A 15,661-nucleotide genomic window follows, 5' to 3' on the forward strand; every position below is an offset into this window, starting at 1 on the left:
ACTGCCTTGTTAACTCTGATTCTTTATTTCAGTCAGGATATTTGTTCATGCTTACAATCTAGATCTTACCTATCATTAATTGGGTGCAAAGTCTCCATGGTGCCTCTTTCAGCAATGAATCTCTTATTTTATTCTCATCAGGATCACTGTCCATATCATTCCATCTTCTCTTTTGTCTAATGCTTTGTATCAATTCTCTATTCCAGCTGAAATTATTACTTTGTCACATCATTAGCTAAACATTGTGTCATCTCCCTCCCTTTCCCTCTTTCTCTGTCTCTCTTTTATAAACAACCTTGAGCTTCCCCTTCAGCTGAGATTCAGAAATATTAGCAGTATCTATAATATTTCCAACAAGGGCATTTTCATAGCTTTATTGAGTGCCTGTGTGCAAGGTAGTATGCTTGAAGTTGTGAAGTATATGAAATAGGTCAGGCTTATTTCTGTTCCCAAAGAGTTCACTGTTCACTAAAGATGTTAAGTTGTGCATTTCTACACATACACACAAATGGCACTATTACTCAATGGTATATAATATGACCATATGGGTAGCACTACTACTGTGGGAGTGTAGGTTAAAGTCCGAGGTACAGCTTGCTTAGGTAATCAGAGATCAAGTAATGGAAGAGGTAGCATTTGAATTTTACTTGAAGGGCAAGCAAAGCATTGATAAGGCTGGAAAGGTGGTAGACTTCAGGACAGATTAGAAACAGGGAAGTTGGCTAGGAAAATTTTGTATGGTCCATGTAAATAATGGCATTAATAATCATCATATCGCATTTATAGAGATTTAACATTTAAACATGGAGGAATGACTTTTCTGCTGGCAGAGGAGTTTGAGATCCTAATCTTTCATTTACTAATAGTGATTAGTCATTTTAAGAAGGAAGAACTTGAATGTCCATCTATCTGCATACATTGTTTTGTTGTTTGTTTTTTCAGGAGGTTCCAGGGATTGAACCCAGGACCTCGTACATGGGAAGCAGGCGCTCAGACACTTGAACTACATCCACTCCCCTGTATATATTGTTTTGTTTTATTTAACTTGGTGATACAGACTTCGATAGCCCTTTTACCATGATATGTGACCAGCCTGCCCTTCTTGAATAATGCTATTTGGCAACTTGGTGGGTTTTGCTTCCAGAATGTCTTGAATGTTGATGTCCAGATGACCCTTTCCTGCTTACACAGAAAAGAAAATATGGCTTTGGACATTGGATGGATAGCAAGGCATTCTCCTCCTTTATATATACCAAGAAGAAATTATTTAGAGCCCTATTTCTAGTCCAAAATAAGTATTTTCAAGATATCTTTTAAATGCCCTTTTGCTTTTCTTGTAGAGAATATTTTCTCAGGGCGTAAAGTTCTAGCAACTCAGGATTGGCTTGGTCTTTGTCTTTTGTAGGTGAATCCAGTATCCCTTAGTCTAGAACTGCTATGCCAAGGTTCAGACATGAGGTAAATCAGGTGTAGGTGGCAGTGACACAGGATGGAAAGAATACCATGAAGAAAGTACAGTTACTCTTTTTTGGTGATTCACAAAACCACATGTACACTCCATGAATACTATAAACTTTCAAAATACAGGTTATTAAAAAGAAATAATGAAAATATTATCAGGAATTGTATATTCCATGCTAGGTCTTTAAAGACCAAAATAAGTTATAAATGTTATGCTTTCTACTCTCAGGTAATTGTGAAGCTATTCCATTTGATTTTTCTTGATATAGAATGATTTGAAGTTGCTCTTTTTCTGAGTAGTTCAATAATAATATTAATAGTAATATCAAATACTTATCTAGTGCTTAATATGTTCCACAAATTATGCTAAGTGTATGAAGTATTATCTCTATATAATCATCACAAAAACCCTGTAACATAGATACTATAATTATCCATACTTAACATATTAAATAACTTGCCTAAAATCACACAACCAGAAAGTGGTTGAGCCTGGATTAGAAACTAAATTGCCTGGTGCTATATTGCTGTTCTTAGTCACCAGATCATTGTAATATTAATATATCTACTATTTATAACCAATCTTATCATTAACACCTTCACCCTACAGCTAAAATGTGTGCATGTATTTGTGTATGTGCATCTATTGGTTTTAATCTAAAGATATTATTTCTTTCTGCCTTTGAAAATTTTATGTCATAAGATTCTTTATAATGAAATGTTGTTCAAGATCTGGTGCAACACAAGCCTTTTCCATGTGTGGATAAATCATTTTCTTTAAGTCGTATGAAATGTTAACACACATCTAAATACATGATTTTTCTATATTGTAGTATTATTTTTTTTTGCTAACCTATTTTTTTCAACTTTTTCCTTATTAGAAAAGTGGTGGGTTTACAGAACAATCATGTATGAAATACACACAGGATTCCTATATATGATCCCAGCACCAACACCTTGCATTGCTGTGGGATGTTTGTTTCACTTGATGAGAGAACATTTTTATAATTTTATTATTAACTAAAGACAATGGTTTAACTTAGGGTTCATTGTTTATGTAGTGTAGTTCCATGAATTGAAAAAAATTATTCTGTTACCATATATACAATTTAACATCTCCCATTTAAATCATGTTCAGATATATATTTCAGTATTGCTTATTGTATTCCCAATGTGTGCTTCCATCATCACAATCTATTATCAAAATATTTCCATCATTCCAAATAGGAACCATGTACATTTTAAGCCTTAACGTCTCATTCTTGGTCCTCACCCCATCCCCAGGCAACCTATATATTAGATTCTGACTCTATGAGTTTGCTTATTGTAATTGTTTCAAATCAGTGACATCATACAATATTTGTCCTTTTGTGTCTGACTTTTTTCACTCAACATGATGTCTTCCACATTCATTTATGTTGTCTCATGTGTCAGGATTTCATTACTTTTTATGGCTAAATAACATTCCATTGTATGTATATACCACATTTATTTATCCATTCATTGGTTGATGGACACTTGGGTTGCTTCCATCTTTTGGCAATTGTGAATAATGCCTTTGAACATTGGCGTGCAAATATCTGTTTGAGCCTTTGCTTTTAATTATTTTGGGTATGTACTTAGTATTGGGATTGTCAGGTCATATGGTAGTTCTCTACATAGCTTTCCGTGTAACTGAAAAATTGCTTTTCGCAGTGGCTGCAACATTTCACATTGCCACCAACAATGAATAATAAGTGTCCTTATTTCTCCACTCTCTCTACAACAGGTATTTTCAAGATTTTTTTTTGTTTTTGCTTTTTTTAATAGAAGCCATTTTAATGGGTATGAAATACTATCTCACTGTGGTTTTGATTTGCATTTCCCTGATGGCTAATGATGTTGAGTATCTATCTTTGCATGTGCTTTCTGGCCATTTGTGTATCTTCCTTAGAAAGATGTCCAAGTTGCTTGTCCATTTTTAATTAGCTTGTTTGTCTTTTTGTTGTTACATTAAAAGATTTTTTATATATACTGGATATTAATTCTTTATTGGATATGTGGTTTCCAAATATTCTCTCCCATCACAATGGTTCTTTTTACTTTCATGATAAAGTCCTTTGAGGCACAATTATTTTTTATGAGGTCCCATTTATCTATTTTTTGTTGTTCTTGTTGCTTGTGCTTTGGGTAAAATGTCTAAGAAATCATTGCCTAACTCAAAGATCTGAAGATGCTCCCATACATTTTCTCCTACAAGTTTGTTAGTATTAGCTTTTGCATTTAAACATTTAATCTATTTTGAGTTCATATGGCATGGTTTTCTTTTTCTTTGCAAATGGCAATCCAATTTTCCCAGGAACATTTTATTGAAAAGACTATTCTTAATTGAGTGGACTTTGCCACCTTGTCAAAAACCAGTAGGCCATAAAACTGAGGGTTGATTTCTGAGCTCTCAGTTCTATTCCAGTATTTTATATATTTGTCCTTGTGCCAATACCATGCTGTTTAGATTACTGTGCCTTTATAGTAAGTTTTATGATCAGGAAGTGTGAATACTCCAACTTTATTCTTCTTATTCAAGATGGATTTAGCTATCTGGGGACCCTTACTCTTCCAGATAAATTTGATGATTGATTTTCTATTTCTGCAAAGAAAGTTGCTGGAATATTTATTGGGATTGCATTGAATCTATAAATTGTTTTGGGTAGTATTGACATCTTAAGAAGATTTAGTCTTCCAATCCATCAACATGGAATGTCCTTCCACTTATGTAGGTCTTCTTTAATTTCTTTTACCAATGTTTTGTCATTTTCTATGAACAAGTCTTTACATCCTTGGTTAGATATATTCTCAGAATTTTATTCTTTTATTGTTATTGTAAATGGATTTTTTTTCTTGATTTCTTCTGTTTTTTAAAAATTTCTTGTATACAGAAACTACTGATTTTGGGGTACTGATCTTATAAGCCACCCCTTTGCTGAATTCATTTATTAGCTCTAGGAGCTTTGTTGTGGATTTTTCAAGACATTTTGTATATAGGATCACATCATCTGTAAATAGTGAAAGTTTTATTTTTTCCTTTATAATTGGATGCCTTTTATTTCTCTTTCCTGCCTAATTGTTCTGACAAGAAATTTTAGTAGAATGTTAAATAACAGTGGTGATGTTGTAGACTTTGAGAGAGGTTCAATTATTTGCATATAGAGAGGCCAGGATTCAGGAATGATTTTGAGAAGGAAAAATGGTTTATAACGGCCGGCCGAACTCGGGAGCTTTCTGTTTCAATCCTGAGCCCCGAACAAGATTTTTGAGTCCCTTTTATACAGAGAGGAAAGGCCAAATGGTTCTTTTGTTTCAGTTCTCAATAGGCTTGAATTAGCATATATCTTCCACATCCTAGGTAAGCTTTTAGCATGGACTTCATATATTCTAGAAAAGCTTTTAGCACATTTGGTTTGCATTTCCCCTGAATATTTAAAGTTTATAAAGTTTGCATTGATAAACTGTTTCCTGGGACTCGTTTCCTGGGACTCGTTTCCTGGGAGTCGTTGCCATGGTCAGCAAGGGCAGGACTGCAGCCTCTCATCATTCCACTCCCAAAGTCAGGACAGACAGCTTAGGTTAAGGTTATTTCCGAAGAGACAAAGAGCCTCCCACCCAGAGCCCACATCAGTGACAGTGGGCATACTTGTCTGGTTCCTATCTTAGAAGGAAAGTTTTCAGTCTTTCACCATTAAGTAGGATGTGACCTATTTTTTTTCATATTTGCCCTTTGTCAATGTTGAAGACGTTTCTTTCTATTCCTAGTGTTCTAAGTATTTTTATCAAGAAAGGGTGCTGTACAGGGGCTCTAGAGACATCTGGACCCTATAGGCAGGGCAGTAAACCCCAGGAAATTGGCACCCCATCAGTGGGCCTTACTTTTGAATATATGTTAATCTATTTCCCCAATGAAACAGAATTAGACACATTTATAATTTCCCTACACATGGCTCTTCTGCCTCTTTTATTTGAACCTATAATTAGCAACAAACCCATTAAACATATGTCCCAGAGACTTAAATATTTGGTCTGTTCATATGCTGGTTGAGCTCTGAATCTTAGCAGAGGTGCAGCCAACACCTACTCTCCAGTTCATTGGACTCACCCAGGACAACTGACAAAAGGATGATGATAGACAACGCCCATCCCAAAAAAGAATGTCTACAACTGCAGGCAAGACAGTTCCATTCATCTGCCTCATAAGATCTAAGCCCGTTTTCAATCAGAAGCAGAGTGGTCATCACCATACCCAAATCTTCAAGATTGAGGAATGAACAAACATAAGGGGAGAATGCAAACATGGACCAAAGTAGACATTATTATTATATTAATGTCCTGGAAGAACTTGTAACATTGATATCAAGACAGCAGTCACCAGAGCTTCTGAGGGGAGGGAGAGGGAAGAATAGGTATAACATGGGGTATTTTGGGGACATTAGAATTGTTCCACATGATATTGCGATGACAGATACAGGACATTATACGTTTTGTCAAACCTACAAAATTGTACAGTGCAAAGTGTAAACCATAATGTGAACTATAGACCATGGTTAGTAGCAATGCTTCAGTATTTGTTCATCAATTGTAACAAATATACCACACTAATGAAAGATGTTGGGAAAATGTGAGCAGGGAGGAGGTGGGGTATTTGGGAATCACCAATATTTTTTGTAACTTCTGTAATCTAAACCTTCTTTAAAAATAAAGTAAAAAGAAAGGGTGCTGTATTTTGTCAAATATCTTTTCTATATTGACCAAAGTGATTATGTGTGTTTTTTCCCCTTCATTTTGTTAATGTGGTGTATTGCATTAATTGATTTTCTTACATTAAATCAACTGGGCATACCAGGGATAAATCTCACTTGACCATGGTTTATAATTCTTTTAATATGCTACTGGAAATTGTTTGCTAGTATTTTGCTGAGGATTTTTATATCTATATTCATAAGAGATATTGGTCTGTAGTTTTCCTTTCTTGTGATGTCGTTATCTAGGTTTGTATGAGAGTGATATTGGCCTCATAGAATGAGTTACATAGTGTTCCCTGCTCTTCAATCTTTTGGAATTGGAGTTAGTCTTCTTGGAAGGTTTGGTAGAATTCCCCTGTGAAGCTATCTGGTCACAAGCTTTTTCTTATTGGGAGGTTTCTGATTACCGGTTCAGTCTCTTTACTAGTATTTGGTTTGTTGAGATCTTCTATTTCTTTCTGAGGTAGTTTTTGTGTTCTAAGAATTTGTCCATTTTATCTGGGTTTTCTAATTTATTGCCATATAGCTGTTCATAGAATTCACTTATAGTGCTTTTTATTTCAGTAGAGTCAGTAGTAATTTCCACCTTTTCATTTCTGATTTTCATTATTTATATCATCTCTTTTTTTCCCTTGCCAGTCTAGTTAAAGGTTTATCAATTTTAATTGATCTTTTCAAATAACCAACTTTTGTTTGTTGATCATCTCCATTTTTTTTTTCTACTTCATTTCTCTCCACTCTACTTTTCATTTCCTTCCTTCTGCTTGCTTTGGGTTTTGTCTGCTCTTCTTTTCTAGTTCTTCCAGTTTTGATGTTGGTCTCTGATTTAAAGTCTTTCTTTTTTAAAGTAAGCTTACTTTAAAATTTAAAAGCTATAAATTTCCCTCTCAGCACTGCCTTTGCTGCATCTCATAAGTTTTGGCATATTATATTTTCATTTTCATTTGTTTCAAGGTACTTCTTAAATTTGCTTCTGATTTCTTCTTTAACCCATTGGTTAAGTGTAATGTTGTTTAATTCCTACCTCTGTGAATTTTCCCTTTCTCTCTCTGTTATTGATTCTTAGCTTCATTCCACTGTGGTCAGAGAATATACATTATATCATTTCAATATTTTTTAGAATTTTTTGTGACCCCCAAATCCTGGAGACTGATCCGTATGCAGTTGAGAAGAATGTGTATTCTGTTTTCATTGGGTGCAGTGTTGTTACATATGTCTCTTAGGTCTAGTTGGTTTATTGTATCATTCAAGTCCTCTACTTTCTTATTCATCTTCTGACTGGATGTTCTATCCCTTATTGAGAGTGGTATGCTAAAGTCTCCTGCTATTAATGTAGAACCATCAATTTCCTCCTTCAAATCTGTGAGTATTTGCTTCATACAGTTTGGGGCTCCACAGTTAGGTGCATATATGTTTATCATTGTTACATCTTCCTGTTGAACCGCCACCTATATCTATATGTAATGACCATCTCTCACCATTGTAACTGTTTTTGACTTAAAGTCTATTTTATCTGATGTTAGTATAGTTACCCCAGCTCTCTTTTCATTACTACTTGCATGATATATTTTTTCCATCCCTTTACCTTCAATCTACTTGTGTCTTGGATCTTTTATATATACAGTTACTACTGATAAAACAGATTCTGTCATTTTTTCTATTTAGCCTTTGTAAAATTTACCATTTTTGTCCCTAACTTTCACCGAAGTCCATTTTTATATTTATTTGCTTTCTTGTGTTGGACCATATTGTGTACTTCCTCATTTCGATATGGATAAATTTTCATCTGTTTTACTTGTGGTTATAATCAACTTAAAATTTAACATTCTAAATATATAGCAATTATATTTGGTTTGATACTAATTTAACTTCAATAGCATGCATATATACTATTCCTATACCCCTTTGTCCACTGCCTCTTTTATTTTTACATATTGTATGTCCCAAAGCCTAGATTTAGCATTACTTTTTAAATATTTTCATTTTAACACCTATAGGAAGTAAAAAGTGGAGTTATATGCCAAACAATGCAATACAATAATACTGGCATTTATAATTACCCAAATGGTTACCTTTACTGCAGGTCTTTATTTCTTTTTGCTGCTTTGAACTGTTATCTAGTGTCCTTTCATTTTAGTCTGAAGAACTGCCTTTAGCATTGCTTGTAGTGCACTTTTAGTGGTGATGTACTCCCTCAGCTTTTGTTTATTTGAGAATGTCTTATTCCCTCCTTCATTTTTGAAAGAGAATTTTGCCAGATATAAAATTCTTGTTTGGCAGTTGTTTTCCTTCAGCACTTTAAATATCTGAACACACTACCTTCTTTCCTCCTTAGCTTTTGATCAGAAATTGGCACTCACTCTTATTAGGATTCCCTGGTATATAACATACTACATTTCTTGTAGCTTTCAGAACTCTCTCCTTGTCCTTTGCATTTAGGGTATATTTTCATTCATGTTTATTCTGTTTAGAATTCTCTGAACTTCTTGGTTGTGTATATTCACGTCCTTTGCTAATTTTGGGATGTTTTCTGCCATTATTTCTTTGACCAATCCTTCTGCTCCTGTCTCTCTTTCTTCTCCTTCTGTGACTCCCACAATGCATATATTGGTGCTCTTGATGGTGTTCCATATCTATCTTAGTCTATTTTTCATTTTTAATATATATATTTTTCTTTCTGCCCCTCAGCCTGACTCATTTTAAGTGCGTTGTTTTCAAGTTCATGGATTCTTTCTAGTGCCGGCTCCAGTCTGCTCTTGAAATACTAGATATTTTTCACTTCAGTTATTATGGTCTTTAACTCCAGTGTCCTGTTTGGTTCCTTTTTAAAATTTCTATCTCTTTACATAGACTTTCATATTGTTCATTCATTGTTCCCTCATATTGTTTAGTTCTTTTTCTGTACTTTCCTTCATTTCCTTAAACATTTTGAAGATAGTTTTTTAAAGACCTTGTTCAGTATGTCAACAATCTTGTGTGCTTCATTGGTGTGTTCTGGATTTTTAATCCTCTTCCTTCGGATGGGTATCATTTCCTGTCTCTTTCTTTTGTACTGTTTTGATGCACACTGTACATTTTAATATTTTAAAATGTTATCTCTGGATTTACTTCCTTGAATGTCTGTTTCTTGGTTTTGTAACCAGCTGATGATAAGACAGATTTTCATGTGCTTCAAAGCCCTGTTATCAAAAAAGTCTGCCCAAGGTGAATGTCCTGTGCAGAGTTTTGTCTTACTGGAACTTTGCTTGTCCTGGGCTTTTCCTTGTTAATTTTTTGGAGTTCCCCTGTTTGTGGGAGTTTGGTTGTCCCCTCTATTTTTCAAGGGATCAACCTGCTTCTCCAGGATTTCTGAAAATGGCAGGCCTTTGTCCCAGACTGACCGCCTCTATAGTTTTTTTACATTCCTTTAATTGTCTCTTGTTGCTTTTGCCTGGAGGCTAAATTCTGGGAGAGTCACCCCAGGGAGGACTTTTCCAATTTGATCTTTTCTAGCCAAACCAGGTCCAGGTACCTATGAAGAGGTGGAGATAGACTCTAAAGTGCCGGATGAATGGACTCAAAATCTTTTCCAGTGGCTCCCCACAGCTGAGCTTTCCTGGTCTGCCCAGAAAATGCAGCCCTTCAGTTAACATTCCTCTATAGCCCTGAGGAAGTCCTGCATCTTTAAATCTCCACCACCTCTACCCTGTCTGGGGTGGGGTTGAAACAATGGCAGTCACTTTCCTTGTCTGGAGTGGGGTCGAATCCCAAAGTTGTCCTCAGAACCAGGACCTAGTGATCCAAATTCACTAATCAGAAGCCATGATCTGTGATTGACAGTGTGCACCCTTGTTCTTGGGAAAAGAGGATTTTTCTGTCACTAGCAGCTAGCAGAGGTTGGACTCCATAGTCTTGTAGCCAGAGACTGTGAAAGTGGCGGATGGGCACTGGTAGCTGTCAGAGAACAATTTACAGTTCTTTGCTGTAATTTATCAGCCTCTTCCTTCTGCTCTTTCCTGGATGCTATACAGTGTTCTTCTGGCCTCTGGAGCTTCAGAATAGTTGTTTCAGAGCATTTCTGCCTGTTTAATAGTTGTTTTGGTGTAAGGACTAAGTCCTGGAGCTTCGTACTCTACCATCCTCTCAGGTTGTTGCTTATTGTATTCTTTTTTATTATTTTATTGATAATGCTTACAAACTGCTCTATTATATATGAATAATTCACTCATCCCTGTTGCCAATGGGCCATTCATAGCTTGCAAAGCATACATAAACTTTTATACAATTCTAATAGTCATATCTGGTTTTAAAATTTAAACCAGTCAAATTAAATATCTAAATTTTACCACATAGGCAGTCTACATGGTAGCATTAAAGTTGATATATATGCTTTCGTTTGAATGTGGAACAGAAACTCTACCTTCAGTAAAGCCTTAGGGCGTATACCACTGTGTATAAATTAGGGAAAATAAAACATCTCATTTTCTACATTAAGTTTTTCTTTAAAATGAGTACATTTTTACTATCTCCCCAAAATGTTTATAACAGTGACCTGCATAATTTTCAATCCAATGTTCATTTCTCAATCCTTATTTCCTTAAATTATCATCAGCTTTTGGTCCTTTCCCATAATATATTTCTTATTTCATTGTTAGTTATTTTCAGTCCCTGATGTTGTTTCTTTCCCTCTTCATTTCCTAACTCTCTCCATCTTCTAGACACTGGAGTACCCTTGAGCTTAGTTCAAAATCTTCCTCAGTTATCTCTATACACTCACTTCTTTAGAGATTTAATTTCTTCTCCAATGTTGCCCATACACTGAGGACTCTCAAGTTTATATCTCCATCCAGTATTTCTCTTCTGAATTGTTTCCTGAGTAGGATTTCAGCATGCTCAATTAAATTACTCATCTCTAAATTCAGTCTGGGTTTGCAGTTTTGAAACTGTTTCCCCAAGACTGGGAACAAGACAAGAATGCACTTCATCTCACACATTTCTATGCAGCAAGCAAAGAAAACAACAGGCATAAGATTGGCAAGGAGAAAGCAAACCCATCTTTATTCATAGACCACATGATTTTATATGTAGAAAATCCTAAGTAATCTACAAAATAATCTATTAAAACAAATCATAAATTTAGCAACATCATAGGTTATAAGGTCTTTATATAAAAATCAATTTTATTTCATATAATACCTACTGAAACATAGTATTTATCCAGTAAAAACTAAAAAATAAAGCTAAAAATGTGAGAGCTTTTAAAATAGTCTTAATAGAATTAATAGAAAATATTGAAGACCTCTATATTTAAAACTATAAAACATTTCAGAGAGAAATTAAGTAAGACCCAAATCCCATGTTCACAGATTGGAAAACTCAGAAGTGTTAGATGACCAATTCTCCTTAAATTCTTCTACAGATTCGGTAACATTCCAAATATAACATTGGGAGACTGTGCAGATATTAGCAAGCTGATTTTAAAAACTTTAAGCAAATACAAAATACTTAAAATAACCAAAGAAAGCTTGGAAAAGAAAAATGAAGATGGGAGAGTTACAGTAGCTAATCTGAATGCAGGTTATCCAGTTACAGTAATCAGGAGCGTATAGTATGTGCAAAAAGATAGATAAATTAATCAATATAACCAGGTAGTGAAATCATAAATATATCTTTACATATATATCACAAGATTTTCAACAAAGGATTGATATAATCTTTTCAACAAATGATAGTGGAACAGCTGGATATCTGTAAGAAAAGCAAAGCAAGAGTTTACCCAATCATACACCATATATCACACTAATTTGAGATGGTTCTATATTAGTTTCTTGCTTCTGTAAAAAGTCACCACAAATTTAGTGGCTTAAAGTAATTCATATTTATTATCTTTCAGTTCTGAATGGCTCTCACTGGGCTAAATCAAGGTGTCAGCAGGGTTGCATTCCTTTTGAAGGCATCAGGGGCCTTTTTCCTTGCCTTTCCTTGTCTTTTCAAATTCTAGAAGCTACCTACATTTCTTGTCTTGTGGTCCCTTCCCATCTTCAAAGTGAGCAAGAGTTGCTGTCACCTCTGCTTCTGTCCTTATATCTTCTCAGACTCTGATGCTTCTGCCTCCCTCTTTCTGTTCTAATGATCCTTATGATTAGAGTATTATTTACATAATCCAGGATAAGCCTTCCATCTCAAGACCCTTAATTTAATCATAATCTTACTTGCAGATTTCGTTCTGCTATGTAAGGTAATATCGTCACAGGTTCTGGAAGATAAGATATGGACATCTTTCAGTAGTGGAGACATATTCTGCCTACCACAGAATCACAGACCTAATTGTGCAATGTAAAAATTTGACATATATATAAGAAAACAGGATTTTTTGAGACACTGGGGTAGGCAAACATTTTTTGTATAGTATACAAAAATCAATAACAATAAAATAAAATAAATATTAAAAATTTCTATTTTTCAAAAGACATTAGTAAGAACATGATGTGCAGGGACATGTGTGGGGTCAGTTTTGCTGGAAGGTGAGGGCGAGTAAGGTGAGGCGCTTGGGTTGGGTTGGCCTATCCATGGAACTGGGGAGAGGGCTGGAGGAAGGAACAGATGAACTCTGGGGATTTGTGGCTATGTACTTAAAACTATAATGATGGGAATGTTTATTTAGCAAATATGGCAGGGGAGGATTACTAGTGCAGGGCGTCAGGGGTGGGAAGGTAAGTGGGATAAGGCACACTTGGGACACACTTCCATGGAATATGAAAGTGTTCATCTTGTCATAAGGTGTTATCTCAGTGGATAGAGACCCACATAAAAAATAAGAAAATATTAAACTCCCATCCTGGAGAGTCTTGCTAAGTTCTCAATTAGAGGGGCAAGAATCTCTTAAGAACATAGGTAGTTCCTAATGAAACAGACCAATATGTCAAGCCCTCAGTATTAACACATATAACTATGAACCTTATTTTTCAAAACTGAAACTTAATGGTTACCATAGGTCCTGAGGGTAGGGGGAGGGAAGAATAGAATAGTTAAAACAGGGCATTTTTAGGGCATTGGAGTTGTTCTGCATGGTCTAGCATTAATGGGCACAGGCCATTATAACTTTTGTCAAAACCTATAAAAGTGTACAGTGCAAAATGTAATCTATAATGTAAATCACTGACCATGGTTAGTAGCAATGCTTCAATATTTGTTCATCTGTTGTAACAAATGTACCATACTCATCTAAGATATTATCAATAGGGGAAAATGTGAGAAGGAGGGGTGGGGTATAGGGGAATCCCTTATATTTTCTATTTGACTTTTCTGTAACCTAAAGCTCCTTTGAAGATAAAGTTAAAAAAAAATAAGACACTGGGGAAACATATGGAAGAAATTGTCACTGTACATAAAAGACAATGGATCTTAAGGTGCTGAAAGACACAATGAAAAGAATATTTTATTTTCTATGTGACTTTTCTGTAACATAAAGCTTCTTTGAAAATAAAGCAAAAACTAAGACATTGGGGGAACATATGGAAGAAATTTTCACTGTACATAAAAGATAGCATATCTTATGTTGATGAAAGACAATGAGAATATTTAAAATTTTTTTATTTTTTATTTTTGTATTTTGCTCCTTATTATTATTTTTATTATTTTTTTCATTTATTATTATTATTATTTAGCTTTGTTTGGGGGAGGTTTTCAATCACAGAAGGGTCACATCTGTGGCAGGGAGGGTCACTAGTGCAGGGTGTGTGTGATGGGTGATGTGTGCAGAGGGGTGCACCTGGGACATGCCTTTACGGAATATGAATATATTCAAGTGGCCATGGGGTGTTGTCTCTGTGGGTGGAGACCCACAAAATAGATGAAAGAAAATTGAATTTCCATCTTCAGAAGTCCTGATACATTCTATAAAATAGCATCAAGAATCCTTAGAGTACAGGGGCAGTGCCTAATAAAGGAGGACAGACCAATCCACCATGCCCTTGATATTGATGCTTGTACTTATGAACCCTGTTCTTGTGAAATGGAAACTTAACTTAGTATTATATATTGCTTAATAGTTACCTCCTGAAAGCCTCCTTGTTGCTCTCTCTAAGCCAAACTTAGCATATGAATTCATTATCTTTCCCCCTCTGTGGGACATGACTCCTGGGGATGAGCTTCCCTGGCACCAAGGGATTATTACCAAGCACCAATTAGTGATGCATTGGAAAAAGACCTGCAGGTGTGGACAACAATCTATGCAGTGTGGGTCCAAGATGACCACAGTTGCCCTGGTTGACTACTGATTTTCAGTCAATGCCAGCCAAAGTTCTCTGCAGTTATCTGTATAGGCAGGTGCATGGCTCTTCAGCCTCCTCCCTGCCAGAGGCGGGGCTGAAGCGTATGCTAGGGCTGCAGGCTGATCTTCATGAAAGAAACTGGTTCCTGCTGACACTGAGAGTTTCAGTCAGCCCCGTTTCCCCTCAGGTTGGGGGCAATGTGAGAATGGCGACTATTGGCCTCTTTCTAACTTGGTCTGGTTCTCACCCCAGCTGTTCCCAGGGTTATATCTTAGCCAGCAAAGTCTCCCAATCATTAGCTGAAATTGGCAGCCAACCGTCTCCTCTTCCCCTGTTTTCTGGGAAATGGAACTTCCAATAACCATCACAGAACAGCTCCTGGAGCAGCTCATGCTGCCAGAGCAGGACAATCACCGGCCTCCGCAGCTTGGCAGGTAATTTCTGGGAGAGGCTGGCGCAGGTCCCTGCAGCTTCCTTCCTGCTGGAGATGGCATTTGGGCCTAGGCTAGACCTGCAATATAACCTGGATGGGAAGAAGCCAGTCCCCACCAGCACTGGGATTCTCAGTCTGCCCTGCCTTCCCTAGTGCCAGGCGCAGAGTTAAGATGGCAGCTCCCAGCTTCTTTCTAACCTGGGCAGGCTCAAATCTTAGCTGTTCTCAGGATTATACTGTAGCCCATGGAATTTACTCATCAGTAGCTGAAATTGGTGCCCAACCGTCTCTTCCTCCGCTGTTTTGGGGAAGTGGAGCTTTCCATTCCAGCCATGGAACAGCTCCTGAGGCAGTTTGTGCCTCCAGTGGAGGATGGGCACTGGCCTCCGGGGCGTGGAGCCTTTACTTATAAGTCTTCTCTGCAGACGGGCAGGCTCCTCCTTCCACTCCCCCAAGGATGTTGCAGGAGGCTCTTCTGGCCTCCTGGAGACCCCAAACAGGTACTTCAGCTAGCTCCAGAAACCTCTGGGTGTTTGCTAACTGCACTGTAGCAGGAGCTGACTCTAGGAGCTCCTTACTCTGCTGTCATCTTGCTGGTTGCCCCCCTCCCTATATTTTTGATGTATCATTTATGTAATCTAAAGCTTCTTTAAAAATAATATTAAAAAAAAAACCAATAAGCCCTGTATTTGTAGTCAAAACCTGAGGGAGATTAACAACTCATTCAATGAAAACAAACATAT

At 36.4% G+C, this 15,661-nt stretch overlaps 1 pseudogene; it reads left to right on the forward strand.

Moving 5' to 3' along the window:
* The first annotated feature begins 14,830 nt into the window (after nt 1-14,830).
* Nucleotides 14,831-15,661, forward strand: part of LOC111763111 (protein Tob1-like) — a 99,598-nt pseudogene continuing 98,767 nt past the window's right edge.

Source organism: Dasypus novemcinctus, chromosome 5 (genome assembly GCF_030445035.2).
Source record: "Dasypus novemcinctus isolate mDasNov1 chromosome 5, mDasNov1.1.hap2, whole genome shotgun sequence".
Classification (NCBI taxonomy): domain Eukaryota; kingdom Metazoa; phylum Chordata; class Mammalia; order Cingulata; family Dasypodidae; genus Dasypus; species Dasypus novemcinctus.